Raw genomic sequence first — 17,742 nt, 5'->3', positions numbered from 1 at the left:
ACTTTGTTTAGTGCCATTGCATCAATGAACTGTTGTAAGTCAAGGAAACCTACAGTATCAACGTGAATCTGAAATTAAAAGGAAGAACGAATTCCCCTGGACTGGCATTTGTTGGAAATGGTGTAGGATCTCCTGCTTGGGCAGGGGGTTGGACTGGATGACCTGCAAGATCCCTTCCAAGTCCTAATCTAATCTAATCTAATCTAATCTAATCTAATATGGCGAAAGGGTTCTTCTGGATATGAGCTGCCAAGCAAGATTTGCATCTTTTTAAATGCCCAAAACTCACCTCCTGGATGGGTGGCTCCAAAAGACTGATCAATTTGTTCAATGGTAGGAGGAATAGCTTGAGAGTTAAAATGAACACCACTAGGGAAAAAAGAAAGATTCATTAAAATCGATCAGTCAAATGGAAAGCTACCCACGCGTTCACAAACTGCTTCATTTTTTATTTTCACGGTTTCTTTTGTTGCTGATTTCCACAACCTAAAAAACTAGAATGTCCCCATTTTTTTTTTTGCAGCGTGGAAGAAACTTGCAACCAAGACCAACTACCTTGGCTCAAAGCTATTTGTGATCTGAGGCTTCAGGTTAAATATCCTATCTCTGCTTCTAACCAAATCTGCTCAGACGTGAAATTCTAGGGCAGAGGTCTTTCGGTAAAAGGTTCAAAAATGTATTTTAATGCACTTTTGCGTCATGTACAAAATGCTTTTGTTGCAACTATTGGCTTTAATGGGGGTGAGAAAAACAGAATGCTAGTTCAAGCCAAGTCCATGCTTTCTTACTTTCATCAGATCTTCTGCAATTACAGTTTGAAATTTGTAAAAAGAAAAAAAAGGGTTTAGAAGAGAAAGCCCAAAGAATTAACATGCATTGTTGCTAGTTTCTCATCACAGATTAAAGAACTATTTTTGTCTCCATCATGCCAAATATCTTGCGAGAAATAATACAGGTAGTCCTCAACTTAGGACAAATGAAGCCAAAATTTTGGTTGCTAAGCAAGATGTATGTTAAGTGAGTTCTGCCCCAGTTTATGACATTTTTTATTAGGTGAATCACTGCAGTTGCTGTTCCCTACTTTTTTCCCCATACGTGTAACAATGCATCCCTGACCATATGCCTTTGAAAGTACCCATGTGTTTTCCCTCTCCTGTACCACAAAAATGCGTGCCAGCCCATTTGTAAATCATGTCCTTCCAATGTTAATAACCTTTCATAGTATCTCCAATTAGGCAATCCAAATCCTCCTCTAGTTCTGGCATCCTGTAACAGTTTAACATTAATTCATGCTTTCTTCCCTTGCCATTGAATTAGACCAAGGCCATTTATTTCCTCCCCAAACCTAGATTCTTTTGCTGCAATGTTTTCCAAACGATCATCTTGGAGAGGTTGTGGCTCACGTGTGTCTCTCCCTCGCACGCTCCCTCACACATGCACAGACTGGGCGTTGGTTCTTACCTGATACGCCCCTTCTCGGCGAGCAGCAGGAGCATCCAGAGACTGGGATGTGCTTCTGAGTCCTCTTCTTGCAGGCTGAGCTTTAGATGAGGAAACGCTCCGCCCCCTCACGTGGTATCGCGCAGCGCTCCCCAGTTTTTTGCGATAACGAGAAGAGAGGTTATTAATTCTTTCTAATCTACTATTGGCTCCTTGGCTGAAGCAAGATTCCCCACCAGACGGAGAAATTAGGTGGGCTGATGCTCCTCGCGTGCTCGAGAAGGGGCGATCAGGTAAGAACCAACGCCATTCTCCCTCGAGCCGCTCGGAGCATCCAGAGACTGGGACATACCAAAGCTGGGCTGTCCTACGGGTGGGACTCAGCTGGCCCGAAGGCCCCTCCGGATCACTGATGACCCTCTGTAAGACCCGTCGGCCAAAAGAGGCTTCCGCTGAGGCGCACGTATCTATTTTATAATGTCTGATAAACGGGACGGAGAGGACCAGGTGGCTGCCCGGCAAATGTCAGCGATGGGGGGCTTGTGTGGCCCAGGCCGCCGAGGTGGCTGCACTTCTGGTGGAATGGGCGGTTATTCCACCCGGAGCGGGCAGAGAATGGGAAAGGTAGCACCTCGCAATAGTAGCCCTGATCCAGCGACTGATGGTGGAAGGAGAAACCTTAAGCCCCAGTGACCTGGGTTGAAAGGATAGGAAGAGGGATTCCGACCTTCGCATGGATTGAGTGCGCTTAATATATATACGCAAGGCCCTTCTAACATCTAGGGTGTGCCAGAGGACCTCCTGCCCCTGGAGGGCCTAGGGCAAAAATTTGGTAGAACCAGTTCCTGTGACCTATGGAAGGGAGAGTTAATTTGGGTAGGAATGTGGGGTCAGGACGAAGGACCACCCGATCAGCGTGGAATACACATAGATCGCTCCTAACTGACAAAGCTGCTATTTCCAAACTCGACGAGCAGAAGTAATAGCTACTAGAAAAACTACCTTAAAGGTGAGAAACTGAAGGGATGAATCCTCAAAGGTTCTAACGGGGAACGTAGTGAGAGAAACGAGGACCTTGTTGAGGTCCCATGTGGGGAACCTGTGAACAGTGGGAGGGCACAGGTTGGTGGCACCCCAAGGAAAGATCTAATTCGGGGTGATGAGAAAGGGAACCGTAGTTATCACAGGAGACCACGGTTGAGAGGGCAGAAACTTGTCGCCTCAGGGTGTTAGGTGCGAGCCCTTACGAAGGCCTTCCTGAAGAAAATCTAGGATCTGAGCCACAGAGGGAGAGAGGGGATCAACCTGAGACCCGCTACACCACTTGCAGAACCCCTTCCAAGTGGCATCATAAATTGCAGTAGTGGAAGGTCGCCTAGCGGCCAAAATAGTGTCGATGACTTGACTCGAGAGATTCTCACTAGTCAGACGGATCCGCTCAACCTCCAGACGGTTAACTGGAGCCATTGAGGCTCCGGATGCAGAAGGGGCCCCTGAGAGAGGGAGACCCTGTCCGGGGATCCTCCATGGGGCGCTACGATAAATGCGGAGATCCGCAAACCACGGTCGCCTGGGCCAATAGGGAGCCACCAGGAGAAGGTCTGCCCTCTCCTGAAGAAGTTTCTGTATTACTCTGGGAACTAACGGGAGCGGAGGGAAGGCATATAGGAGCCCTGGGGGCCATGGGCAAAGCATGGCGTTGTGATTCTCCGACCGGTGAGATGGATACCGGGAGAAGAACCGTGGAAGCTGAGTGTTGGACGGGAGGCGAAGAGATCCACCACCGGAAGGCCGAATATTCTGGACGCTTCCTCGAATAGGGATGGATGGAGACGCCATTCTGCCTGGTCCACCGTGGCCCTGCTCAGCCAGTCCGCCTGAGTATTGTCTACTCCGGAGATGTGTTCGGCTTTTAGTGATAGGAGGTTGGATTCTGCCCAGCGCAAAGGCGCCGGCTTCCCTCATTAGCTGGATGGACTGGGTGCCGCCTTGCCTGTTGATATGGGCCTTGGCCGTGACGTTGTCCGTGAGAACGAGGACGTGATGTTTGCGGATCTGAGGAAAACTGCGCAGGGGCCAGATGGACAGCGTGAAGCTCTAGCCAATTGATGCTGCACCTTTGCTCGGACGGCCACCATCTGCCCTGTGCCGAGAGCGAGTCGAGATGAGCGCCCCAACCGACAGGCTTGCGTCCGTCGTGACGGTGAGTCGTTGAGGTTCCGCCAAGAGGTGGCCTCTGTTGATGGCGGGATTGGTCCACCATAGAAGAGACGTGAGGACCCTTGGAGGGACCCTGACTCTGGCCTTCGAGTTGCTTCTTCCGGATCGTTGGAACGGGAGCAGGAACCACTGGAGGGATCTGCTGTGTAGACGGGCCCAGGGAATAATAGAGATGCATGACACCATTTTGCCCAACAATTTAGAGAGGTCCAGTAAGGCCACCCTCCTTGAACGCCTGATCTGTTTGACCAGGGCTTGAATGCTAAGGAACCTCTCCTGGGAGAGGAAAACTCTTTGAGAAACCGAATCAATTATGGCACCCAAGTGGTTGATTCGGGTGGAAGGGGTAAGTTGGCTCTTTTGCCAATTGACTAGAAACCCGTGTGCCTGTAAGGTGGAGAGGGTGACCCTGGTATCCCTGACTGCCTGGGATTTGGACGGGATAGAATAAGGATATCGCCCAAGTAGCAGTGGAGGCGGACGGGAACGCTCCTGAGATGAGCCGCCAGGGCCGCCAGGACCTTGGTGAAGGTCCGGGGGCCGAGGCCAGTCCAAAGGGAAGGGCCACGATTGATAATGAAGGCTATTATGACAGAACCTGAGGAATTTGAAATGGGAAGGCCTGATTGGAATATGGAGGTATGCCTCCGAAAGATCTATGGAAGATAACCAGTCTCCCCGCCTGGTGCCTAAAAGAATTGATTGCAAAGTGTGCATTTTGAATCTACGCTGGATAAGGTGACGGTTGAGCCGTTTCAAGTCCAGGATGGCTCTCCAACCCCCAGAGTGTTTGGGCACCACAAAGAGATGGGAGTAAAACCCTTTCCTCTCTGATCCGGAGGGACAGGTTGAATGGCCTGGATGTCAAGAAGATGATGGATGGCTGCATCCATTAGTGCACGTTTGGAGGGATCCCTTGAGGAGGGGGAGGGGAAGAAACAATCAGGGGAGCGGACCTGAACTCCAGGGCGAGGCCAAACCTGATTGTGTCCCTAACCCATGCATCGGATGTGGATATGTCCCATTGGGCGGCGAAGTGGCTGAGGCGGCCGCCAATGGGGGAGGAAGAGGCTCTACCTTCTGCGGTAGGGCCTTCCTCCCGATCCCCGAAAGGGTCTCTTGTAGCCGCCACCGCCTGGATCTGTCGCCCGGTCCGTGCGGTCCTGGGATCGGAAGGAAGGGGTCTAGGGTATCTGGGCGGGAAGGGGGTTGGTAGAAGGGGCGTGGAAAGCTCCTCCGAAGGGCTGAGAGCCCCTGGCCTCCGATCTTCGAAAAGGGAGGGCAGATACTTTCTCTTACTGCGCCCTCGACCAGCAGTGGTTCCAAAGCTGGGCCAAACAGTTTATCTCCCGTAATGGGAGCAGTGGCCAGCTTGACCTTATTCTTTACGTCCGCCTGCCAGTGTTTGAGCCATAGCATGCGTCTAGCCGTGACGTGCGACGTGATGGCCCTGGAAGAAAATTTTACCGACTGGTAAGTGGCGTCAGCCGAGAACTCGGCTGCAGCCACTAACTTCGCTATATCCTGGTGAGCTCTGAGATTGGAAGCAGGGATGTGGTCCTTGAGCTGACGTAGCCAGCGGATAGAGGACCTCGTGAAAAATGAGGCGGCCATAGCTGATTTAATGGCCCAGGCGTCAGATAGGTGAGCCCTGCGTAGCGCCTGCCCGCCCGCCTGTCCTCAGGTTTCAAGGCCTCTAGGGCCTCACTAGGGGTAGAGGAGGAGGCTAGACCCACAATGGGGTCATCAACCTCCGGGATATTCAGAAGGTTAGACAGAGCCAATCGAGATTAAAGAATCTCTTGTCTTGGCTAGAGGGAGTGGGAGGGGTCCCTGAGGAGGTAAGTTGCTTCGCTACCAGATCTACGAAGATGGGAGGGGATGGGATGACCTCAGCTTCCACCACTGGTTGGGTGAAAATGGAGTCTTCCGGGCCCTCTGGGACAGGGGGTTTCTGCAGTGGACTGGGAAAGAAGGCCAGAGACATTCTTGGCCTTAAGGAGGAGGGACTTGAACATATGCGGTTTGAACAGCCCCCAAAGGAGGGTTGGTCGGGGGAAGGGTCCTCGTCCTCCCACATCTCCCCTCCATGATGTCAGCCTCTAAGAGGGGTTCACTGTAGCGGGAGGATCCCATCCGGGAATCCTCTTCCTCTTCCCTGAAATCCCCAAAGTCCCCTTCCTCCTCCACCTGGGCCCCAATCGGAGGAGGGCTGTCCCTCTGAGAGAGTACCTGATCAACTGGGGGACCGGTTGTGGAAGGGATCTGATTGATATCGAGTCGTGCTCGGAGGCTCGCGGAGAGAAGCCTGATCTTGTCATGTGTTGTAGTCCTCTGCTATGCCCTGGCGGATGGCTGATTCCATCCAAGCCCTGATGTGAGGTGGAACCCCGGAGGTAGAGGGTTCATCGTGGCGCAGACCAGCGGCTGTGGGTGTAAAGGTGGCTTCGGGGTCCGTCTGGTCGGAGGTCCGGGGTCGGAAGACCCTGGCGAACTGCGCCTAGGTAGGGAAGAGGGGTCTGAGGGGAGAGATTGAGCAGAGGTAGAAGGGTTTGGAGGAGGAGGTATTGACGGCTCCGAGCGGGACTCCTTGAACGCCGGTCAAACTCTTTTTCCAACGCTTTGTGGCGCCTTAAGGCGTCACGTTGGGCGGCCTTGGAAGGTTCCTTGTCCTGTCTAGAGCCCTTAGGTTCCTTGTCCTGCCTGCGCAAGTAGTGGGACTTTGCCTTAGCCTTCAAAGAAGGACGTTTAGAGGGATTGTCGCCTGCCATGTTAGATACAAATACTAGCAAAGGCGGTTGGCTCGCCCAGATCAGGCCTGGATGAGGCCGGGTGAAGGTGAAGCTGGCCCTCTCCCCTTTTGGAATTTGTTGTGTACAGAGATAACAGTAAGGTATCTAAGAAATATAGTATGTACAGAAAAATAGATACTCTAGTTGTAATTCTTCCTTTTCCTTTTGATTGATTTTTTATCTTTATTATGCTCTTGTACCAAAAGTATATACAGGTTATCCGTATATATTTATATATCTACGAAAAATATTATTGTACAAAACAAAAATTATTATTATTTTTTTTTTTTAATATATTCCTTTGTATTTGTATTAAGTATATATATATATATAGATAGATTTCTTTTCTTTCTTTTTTTTTTTTTTTTAAACAGTAACCGTAACAGTGAGAACTTCGTATATCTCAGTACAGGCCAATCAGTCAAATAAACACCTGAGGCCTATGGTAGAAGAAAGAGCCTCTGGCAGCAGGCCTCCAGACAAGAAAAATAAAACCGGAGGGGGGCTGCAACTTCGCCCGAAAACGGGCTGCGGAGGCCAACAAGTAATAAAAGAGCCAGCCAGGTGGAAGAAATGGGCAGCTAAGCTTTGACCCAAGGCCTGGGGCTCCAATTCACCGCAGCTAAAGAAATTCAAAATGGCGCCCGACCACGATGCGGAGCCAAAATGGCGGCCGCAAGCTGAACTGGCCGGGACGCCTTCGGGACGGAAAGGGAGGGCTTTGCTGGTCAGCTCAGCGCCTAGGGCCCTAGGGGCGATGACCCTCCCGATCGGTGTTTAAGGTGGGGGAATCCAGCAGTAAAGAAAACGCCGTGCCACGAGGCAACGCGGAGGCAGCGGCGATCTGATAAGGGTGGGGGGTCGCGCTATCGCGCTGCGAGCCCGCAGCTTTGCCCCAAGGACGGGGAAAATTTTCCCTTAAGTCCAGACCCTTTGCGCAGGAGGAGGAAGGAAAGGCAAACCTTATCAAGACGAGAGGGTTGTAATAGGAAAGAAATGTGCGATCAGCCAAGGAGCTCTCTGAAAACACAGCCTGACTCTTCGAGGCTGAGCAAAAGACTGGGGAGACGCTGCGCGATACCACGTGAGGGGGCGGAGCGTTTCCTCATCTAAAGCTCAGCCTGCAAGAAGAGGACTCAGAAGCACATCCCAGTCTCTGGATGCTCCGAGCGGCTCGAGGGAGAAGCGCCCCTCCAGCAAGATCGACGCAATGGGGTGTGGAGGATGGGATAGCATGTGGCGGAATTTACCTGCTTTATTCCTCCCTCAGAAGATCAACACAATCCTAGCCCAACAATTTGACGGATTAAGATCAGTCGAACGATAAGGGCTGCTCTAAGACACCAGGGAGGGAATTTTGTGACACAGAATTTAACAATGAAGTTGTGGTAACCGGATTAGGTTATACCAGCCAGGATTCCCAATGCCACACGGAGCTGAAGATCCCACTTTGCCCTAAAGGCCGTTTCAAACAGGCCATGTTTCATCCTGAAAATAACCATCGTTCTCCAGCAAACACGCAGTAAGAAACTGTCATTAAATAGACCTTTTTGGTTTGCTGGTTCACCCATCAAGGGTAGGCAAAAAAATCTACCTTTGTTTACTTATTAAGCTACAAAGGGACAGTTTGTACAAGATCAGATTTTTAAAAAGATGCTTGGTTTAATGGATATTTCTCTCAGATAAATTAGGAAGGCAATTGGTCATACAACAGCTATCCAATAGTTTGCAACCAAAGCTTCTATCTGAAATATATATATATATATATATATATATATATATATATATATATATATATATATATATATATATATATATATATGGATCTTTGTTATTCGGGTTTTCTCACGAAGATTGGAAGTGTCTAGGCAACGCTGATGAAGTCTCATTCATCATCTTCAGGCTTGTGTCTTCTGCTCTGTGCCTCTGAGAAGCACAGAGCAGAAGACACAAGCCTGAAGATGATGAATGAGACTTCATCAAACGCTTCCTAGACACTTCCAATCTTACGCGAGAAAACCCAATAACCAAAGATCCACATACTGCTGAAACGTTGGTACAACATACACACACACACACACACACACACACATATATATATATATATATATTATAATATAAATAACATTATCTGGCTTCCTCATCTGAGGTAACTCAAAATTCATCTGCACTGTGCTGGATCGGAGAGGATACAATCTGTAAACTCCAATCTCTCTTTTCAATCTTCTAAATTTCCCTTTTGAGCATGTTTAAGCAAGACACGGCTCTTTCAAAACCCACCAGTTTTAACCATTTTCCTTCAAGAAGTATCTCAAGAAATTTGATGTCCTTGGGGTGAGTCCAAAATGTCAACTCGGTAGTCACAACTATATGAATTTTTCTGGTGTATATCAGGAGTCTCCAAACTTGGCCAACTTTAAGACTTGCGGACTTCAACTCGCAGAATTCCTCAGCCAGCAAGGCTGGTCGAGGAATTCTGGGAGTTGAAGTGCACAAGTCTTAAAGTTGGCCAAGTTTGAAGACTCCAATGTACATAAAAAAGGCAGGAATTTGGTTGCATAATTGGAGCTACCATCCTTTCTCTTCTGACATGCTCCTCCTATAGACAGCCCAGCTGTTACAGAATTGAAAATGTCTTAATAGTCTTTTTTCGTGGCCATTGGAGAGACCATCTAGCTACTTACCAGTACTTTAACTTCACTTTAGTCAAGTCATAAACTTCAATCACCTAAAAAAGAGAAACAGAAATTGTAAAAACGATGATAAATTAATTAATCAATGTCCCCTGGAATTGTAGAGCATATTTGACTTCTGTAAGGATGTTAGTCAAAGATAAACTTAAAAACATACAATTACATGGGAATAAAACAAAGGGAGAGAAGGATATTTAGTTCCAGTTCTATTTTTAGTTTGAATTTGCTTCTTTAGCATTAGTCCCCTGAAGAGACCTGGATTTCATCTCCCAGAATTCCCCAGCCAGCATGTATTTATTTTATTTATTTATTTTGTCAAACACTTACAATACAATAGAAATAAGAATAAACCTAAGTTTAAATACATGAAATAGGAACTAATAATTGGGGACAATAGGACAGGGACAGTAGGCACGATTGTGCGCTTATGCACGTCCCTTACAGACCTCTTAGGACAGAGGTTAGTTTGAGGGTAAAGGAGTGGGGGTTTGAGCAGGTGACAACAGAATCAGGTCGTGAGTTCCAGACACTGACCACTCTGTTGCTGAAATCATATTTCCTGCAATCTAGTTTGGAGTGGTTTACGTTCAGTTTATATCTGTTGTGCGCTCTTGTGTTGTTGTGGTTAAAGCTGAAATATTCATTAACTGGTAAGACGTTGTAACGTATGATTTTATGTACTATGCTTAAGCCCAATCTTAGCCAGGGTAGTTCAAGGTTGTCTAAGCCTAGAATCTCAAGCCTGGTGGTGTAGGGTATTCAGTTGCGAACAGAGGAGTGTAGTACTCTTCTTGTAAAAGCATGTTTAAGTCCATGCTTCTTAAAGGGGCCAAGGTTGAAAAACAGTTTTAATGCCCGGAGCAATGGATCTGAAGATGTGTGTTACGGAAAGCAGGAAGGATACGAGAAAAAGTAAGAGACGAGGGTGGGCTAGAATGGCAAAGAAGCAGAGGAGGAGATAAAAAAGAAGAAATGAAAGCACAGCCATAGTAAAGGAACACAAACCTTTTTGGGTTACTTTTGGCCTGGATGGTTGAATCTTCATTTACATATAACATTAACAGAAGTGTGTCAACTCATAAAACATTCCTATGCCTGTTTTATAGTTGCCATAAACAAGGGGGGGAAGGAAGGAAATCTGGAAGATATTTAATTGGAGAATGTGACATCCAGCCCGTGAAGGTGCTTAATTGGAGAATCTGATTTATGACACACTCAGAGTTGGCTTCATAACAGGTGCATGACCTGTATGTCGCCTCTAATACATCTTTTGAAGTTTTTTGAAGTTTGGCTCGAGAATCATGATTTAATTAGGGCGATCGCTGGAATCCTGACAGAAAGCCAACCCTCGTAACAATGACAAAGTGGTCAACGCAGAAGGCCAAAGCCAAACATCATCTATCAGTCTCAAAAGCTGCAAAATCAATGTTCAGCTGCTGCTTTGCATATCATGGTCAACCATGGTTTGCTTTTCCCATGAATCAACTATGGTTCGCACATGATAAACCACATTCTGCCCAAATGCCACTGGAGAGAGTGACTTCACCAATGGCTTACTTCAAAAGCTTCCATAAACCCGGGCAGCACTAAGTTGCTTAAGAGAGCTTGGCTGATCTATGAGAAGACATTATTCCCCCCCAACAAATTCTGCCCCACACCTGCAGGAGCTTCAACAGGGGGAGAAGCATGGCTCCCCTGGTTGAGAAGGAAGGCAAAGCTTCTTAAAAACTCTAAAATACTTTGCCCGCATGGCACAAAAAAGGAGAGGAACAGAGGTTCTTCTAGTAGAGTACGGGGTTGGACTAGAAGACCTCCAAAGGCCCCTGCCAATTCTGTTACTCCATTATGTTCCAATAAAGTAAAGGGAGGCCCACAGGTTCTGCAAGATGCTGCCAAATAGCAAAATTGGATATGACCGATGAGAAAACGATTAAACGAGAATGGCACAATTGGGCCGGAGCAAGGAAGGAGCTGCCCAAGAGATAGTGGGCAGCCTCTGCCAGCCCAAATATGGAGAAGGGAAGCCAAACAGAGGCTCACCCATCACCTTCCTTATACAGGTAGTCCTCGACTTACAACCATAACTGAACCCAAAATTTCCGCTGCTGTGAGACTTAATGTTTGCCCCATTTTACGAGCTTTCTTGCCACAGCTGTTAAGGGAACCACAACTGCTGCAGTTAAGCCACATGGTCATTAAGTGAACCTGGCTCCCCCATTGCCTTTGCTTCTTAGGTCACAAAAGGGAATCATGTGATCCCAGGATGCTGCAAGCAACATAGATATAAATCAGTTGCCAAGCACCAGAATCTTGATCGTGTGACCATGGGGGATGCTACAAGTGTGAAAAAATGGTCATAAGTCACTGTTTTAGTGCGGCTGTAACTTCGAACAGCCACTAAATGAATATTGTAAGTCAAGGACTACAAATTAGGGAGGCTTCTTCTTGTGAAATCCAACCTCCCTGCTGATCCAAAAGCTGTCAGGATATTCTGGGCTAAAACAACACGCTCAAATCTTGTACAGGGATCTAAAATTAAGGCATTAAATCCAGACCAATAAAAGTGTCAGTATCAATATCACTGCAGCAGCAGCAGCCAGACCAGTAAACACACACGATGTAAATACTGGGGAGAAGCAGTAGCCATGGAGACACAGCTGCACGGTTGTGGCTCAGAACATGGTGTCGGTTTTGCAACAACCTGTACTGCCAAACATGCATGGACTCTTTTGGTTAGATGCGCAGAAAGGGAGAACTGTAACTTTTGGGCGTGAGATTACCTTCAGTCTTTGATTGAAAGCATCGAATAGCAGTTTGATTCCGTCCTGAGTCAGGTTAAGGATGAGGTCATGGCTGAGAGGAGACTGGAAAACAAATCAAAGAAATTCATTTTTGAGTTGCTGGCAGAGAATTCCTGGAGCTGTGTGTGATGACCCAAAGGGGCATGGCACAAAGGCAACACAGTCCGATAATCAGTCGGAGTCCCTTTATTAGCTCCAACTTTGCCCCCAATGGCCCGGTTACCTTCTGGCTGGAGAAAAAACTCTCCCAGGAACAGCCTTTGGCTGCAGAGAATCAAGGCCAAAACATGGTCAACAAAAACTGTAACTATAAGTCCAGTCAAGGCAAGATGAGGTCATTAGTCTGGCAGGTCAAGAGAAGGAATTTCAGACGTGAAGGCTAAGCAATAACTCCACACGGTTGGGAAAATGCCAGGAACACAGATAAGCAAAGTCAACACATGAAGAAAACTGTCAGATCGCTGCCAAAGAAAGATGTCATTCCAACGGCGCAAATGTTTACAGCAGCCAGTCCCAAATGGATGCTCTTCTGAGATACAAGTAGTCCGCAACCTTAACTGGGATCACAATTCCCACTGCTAGGCAAGAAGGTTGTTGAGTGAGTTGCGCCCTGTTGTACGACTCCCTTTTTTTTGCCACGGCTGTTACGCGATTCACTACAGTTGTTAAGTGAATCACACAGTTGTTAAGCGAAACCGGCTTCCCCCATTGACTTGGTGTGTTCGGAAGCCGGCTGGGAGAGTCACAAATGGCGATCACGTGGCCCAGGATGTTGCAAACGGTCATAAATACATCCTTGGTTGCCAAGCGCCCAACTTTTGTTCACGCCACTTTGGGGAGATTGCAATGGTGGTAAGAGTGAGGGCCAGTTGTAAGTTATTTTCTTTCAGCGCCGTTGCAACAGTCGCTAAAGCGAACGTTTGTAAGTGGAGGACAACCTCTGCCTGCCTTCAATTTCTACAATTTCCAATCAGGATGGGCTCCCTTGGGTGAGCATTATGGGAGTTGGAGTCTTAACACCTCTAGAAGGCATCTGTTTGGGGAAGGATGTTGAATATGGAACAGTAAGTCAACCAACATCTGATGTTCACAGTTTAGATCAGGGGTCTCCAACCTTGGCAACTTGAAGGCTTCAACTCCCAGAATTCCAGTTGCCAAGCATCTGAGTATTGATCATATGACTATGAAACAGTCGGAAATGTGAAAAACAGCCATAGCCATGAGCCTCGGTGGCGCAGTGGTTAGAGTGCAGAACTGCCGGCTGCTTCTGCTGATTGCTGGCTGCCTGCAATTTGGCAGATTGAATCTCACTAGGTTCAAGGTAGACTCAGCCTTCCAAGGTGGGTAAAATGAGGACCCAGATTGTTGGGGGCCAGAGGCTGACCCTGGAAACTGCTTAGAGAGGGCTATTAAAACACTGTGAAGTGTTAAATAAGTCTAAGCGATACTGCTATTGTCATTATTTTTGCCCTTCCCTTCCCTTTCCTTCCTTCTTCTCTCCTTTCCATCCATCCATCCATCCATGATACGCAGTGGTTAGAATGCAGCGTGGTAGGCTAACTCTACCCACTCCTAGGAGTTAGATTCTGACCAGCTCAAGGTTGACTCAGCCTTCCATCTTTCCCAGGTCAGTAAAATGAGAAGCCAGATTGTTGTGGGCAAGAGGCTGACTCTGTAAACCACTTAGAGAGAGCTGTTACAACACGGTGAAGCGGTATATAAGTCTTAAGCACTATTGCTATTGCTATGTCACTCTTTTTCAGTCCTGCTGTAACTTTGAAAGGCCACTAAACTAATGGTTGTGAGTCAAGGACTACCTGTCTTCAAAGGATTAAGTCCAGACACATGGCTAGTCAGAAACAGTCAATCACTCATGACGGAGACTCCTACGATACATTAACTCCCATCTCTGAAATCACTTCCTACAACTCTTGGGCAAGCTGAAAGAGTGAGTAATAGGTTTTGTGTACCTTATAGTTCCCCATTCCACCTATTGCTTTGAAAAAACTTCTGCTCCTCACGAGGAGTTAAGAACCGCACAGGCAGTTGCAGGCAGATGTCTAAACTCATTTCCAGAAGCCAGCTGTTTTACACTTTTTTTTTTTTTTGGTTAATGGCTTTTGACCTCCTCAACTGAGAAAAGCTAAGCTTAAAAGAATTAACAAGGGATATAAGTGCACGCAAGAACCTTGGGCTAAATTTCTTCAAGTGAATCCTTTCCCACCCTGAATGATTTGCTTGGATAGAGCCAATTGCATTTGCAAGCATATGAGCAGTGCCTCTCAAAAGTTACCGCTTCTGCTACTCAGGAAATTTCAAATGTTAGAATGAATTTCCTGAGCAGTGCAGAGCAGTAACTTTTGGAAGGTGCTGTTCAGATGCTTGCAAGTACAACTGGTTCTATGCAAGCCTTAAGCGCCATTCTGTTTATTTTATTTTATTTTATTTATAGTCTCTCAAACCTTGTAAAACAGAGCACGATCAAAACAAGAGTTACATTTTCCTTTCTCAAAAGCAAAGCAGAATAGTTTCTGTCCAAAAGAGCCGTGTTTTTCAACCTACTCAACTTTAAGATGTGTGGACTTCAATTCCCAAAATTCCTCTCTCCACATACTGGCTGGGGAATTCTGGGAGTTGATGTCCACATATCTTAAAGTTGTCCCGGGAGACAAAAACACACCAATATAGGAAGACACCAAGGAAAGCAAATATTGAAGCATTTGTTAGAACAGCTATAGAAACATCTAGTCAAACTATATAAACAACATATGCTATTATTTAATTGCATATTGCTATTATTTATAAAGGGTGTACTTTGCAAAATCCACCTGCCTAGTGCTTGATCTGCACACAATTCTCTCTAAGCAAGAATGCCTGTGATTGGGCGTTGGTTCTTACCTGATACGCCCCTTCTCGGCGAGCCGCGAGGAGCATCCAGAGACTGGGATGTGCTTCTGAGTCCTCTTCTTGCAGGCTGAGCTTTAGATGAGGAAACGCTCCGCCCCTCACGTGGTATTGCGCAGCGTCTCCCCAGTTTTTGCGATAACGAGAAGAGAGGTTATTAATTCTTTCTAATCTACTATTGGCTCCTTGGCTGAAGCAAGAGTCCCCACCAGACGGAGAAATTAGGGTGGGGCTGGATGCTCCTCGCGGCTCGCCGAGAAGGGGCGTATCAGGTAAGAACCAACGCCCATTCTCCTCGAGCCGCTCGGAGCATCCAGAGACTGGGACATACCAAAGCTGGGCTGTCCTACGGGTGGGACTCCGTCTGGCCCGAAGGCCCCTCCGGATCACTGATGATCCTCTGTAAGACCCGTCGGCCAAAAGAGGCCTCCGCTGAGGCGTACGTATCTATTTTATAATGTCTGATAAACGGGGACGGAGAGGTCCAGGTGGCTGCCCGACAAATGTCAGCGATGGGGGCTTGCGTGGCCCAGGCCGCCGAGGTGGCTGCACTTCTGGTGGAATGGGCGGTTATTCCACCCGGAGCGGGCAGGGAATGGGAAAGGTAGCACCTCGCAATGGTGGCCCTGATGCAGCGACTGATGGTGGAAGGAGAAACCCTAAGCCCCAGTGACCTGGGTTGAAAGGATAGGAAGAGGGATTCCGACTTTCTCATGGATTGAGTGCGCTTAATATATATACGCAAGGCCCTTCTAACATCTAGGGAGTGCCAGAGGACCCCCCTGCTCCTGGAGGGCCTAGGGCAAAAGTTTGGTAGAACCAGTTCCTGTGACCTATGGAAGGGAGAGTTGACTTTTGGTAGGAAGGTGGGGTCGGGACGAAGGACCACTCGGTCTGCATGGAACATGCATAGATCGCTCCTGACTGACAGAGCTGCTAATTCCGAAACTCGACGAGCAGAAGTAATGGCTACTAGAAAAAACTACCATAAAGGTGAGAAACTGAAGGGATGAATCCCTCAAAGACTCGAACGGGGAACGAGTAAGAGAAACGAGGACCTTGTTGAGGTCCCATGTGGGGAACCTGTGAACAGTGGGAGGGCACAGGTTGGTGGCGCCCCTAAGGAAAGATCTAATTCGGGGGTGATGAGAAAGGGAACCGTAGTTATCACAGGAGACCACGGTCGAGAGGGCAGAAAATTGTAGTCTCAGGGTGTTAGGTGCGAGCCCCTTGCGGAGGCCTTCCTGAAGAATTCTAGGATCTGAGCAACAGAGGGAGAGAGGGGATCAATCTGAGACCCGCTACACCACCTGCAGAACCCCTTCCAAGTGGCATCATAAATTCGTGTAGTGGAAGGTCGCCTGGCGGCCAAAATAGTGTCGATGACTTGACTGAGGGCTTCTCACTAGTCAGGCGGATCCGCTCAACCTCCAGACGGCTAACTGGAGCCATTGAGGCTCCGGATGCAGAAGGGGCCCCTGAGAGAGGGAGACCCAGTCCGGGGGGATCCTCCATGGGGGCGTTACCGATAAAAAGCGGAGGTCCGCAAACCACGGTCGCCTGGGCCAATAGGGAGCCACCAGGAGAAGGTCTGCCCTCTCCTGAATGAGTTTCTGTATTACTCTGGGAACTAACGGGAGCGGAGGGGAGGCATATAGGAGCCCTGGGGGCCATGGGCAAAGCATGGCGTTGTGATTCTCCGACCGGTGAGACGGATACCGGGAGAAGAACCGTGGAAGCTGAGTGTTGGACGGAGAGGCGAAAGGGTCCACCACCGGAAGGCCGAATATTCTGGACGCTTCCTCGAATAGGGATGGATGGAGACGCCATTCTGCCTGGTCCACCGTGGCCCTGCTCAGCCAGTCCGCCTGAGTATTGTCTACTCCGGAGATGTGTTTGGCTTTTAGAGATAGGAGGTTGGATTCTGCCCAGCGGCAAAGGCGCTCGGCTTCCCTCATTAGCTGAATGGACTGGGTGCCCCCTTGCCTGTTGATATGGGCATTGGCCGTGACGTTGTCCGTGAGAACGAGAACGTGATGTTTGCGGATCTGAGGAAAAACTGCACAGGGCCAGATGGACAGCGTGAAGCTCTAGCCAATTGATACTGCACCTCTGCTCGGTCGGCGACCATTTGCCCTGTGCCGAGAGCGAGTCGAGATGAGCGCCTCAACCGGACAGGCTTGCGTCCGTAGTGACGGAGAGTCATTGAGGTTCCGCGAAGAGGTGGCCTCTGTTGATGGCGGGATTGGTCCACCAGAGAAGAAACGTGAGGACCCTTGGAGGGACCCTGATTCTGGCCTTCGAGTTGCTTCTTCCGGATCGTTGGAACGGGAGCAGGAGCCACTGGAGGGATCTACTGTGTAGACGGGCCCAGGGAATAATAGAGATGGGTGACACCATTTTGCCCAACAATTCAGAGAAGTCCAGCAAGGCCACCCTCCTTGAACGCCTGCTTTGTTTGACCAGGGCTTGAATGCTAAGGAACCTCTCCGGAGAGAGGAAAACTCTTTGAGAAACGGAATAAATTATGGCACCCAAGAGGTTGATTCGGGTGGAAGGGGTAAGTTGGCTCTTTGCCAATTGACTAGAAACCCGTGTGCCCATAAGGCGGAGAGGGTGACCCTGGTATCCCTGACTGCCTGGGATTTGGACGGGGATAGAATAAGGATAACGCCCAAGTAGCAGTGGAGGCGGACGGGAACGCTCCTGAGATGAGCCGCCAGGGCCGCCGGGACCTTGGTGAAGGTCCGGGGGCCGAGGCCAGTCCAAAGGGAAGGGCCACGTATTGATAGTGAAGGCTATTATGACAGAACCTGGGGAATTTGTAATGGGAGGGCCTGATTGGAATATGGAGGAATGCCTCCGAAAAGATCTATGGAAGATAACCAGTCT

The 17,742-nt window shown here is 48.4% G+C and overlaps 1 long non-coding RNA gene across 1 annotated transcript; it reads right to left on the bottom strand.

Moving 5' to 3' along the window:
* Nucleotides 1-234: 234 nt before the first annotated feature.
* On the bottom strand, nucleotides 235-12,012 carry LOC148129865 (uncharacterized). The gene is made up of 3 exons (XR_015750582.1): nucleotides 11,926-12,012; nucleotides 9,137-9,180; nucleotides 235-369 (listed from the first exon to the last, which is right to left on the bottom strand). It is a non-coding gene; the product is annotated as an uncharacterized LOC148129865 (long non-coding RNA).
* Between the last annotated feature and the right edge of the window lie 5,730 nt (nucleotides 12,013-17,742).

The sequence above is a fragment of the Notechis scutatus genome, chromosome 9 (assembly GCF_049901735.1).
Source record: "Notechis scutatus isolate UNSWTSFEM ecotype Mainland chromosome 9, rNotScu1.2, whole genome shotgun sequence".
NCBI classification, from domain to species: Eukaryota; Metazoa; Chordata; class Lepidosauria; order Squamata; family Elapidae; genus Notechis; species Notechis scutatus.
This window is presented reverse-complemented; position numbering and strand designations above follow the sequence as displayed.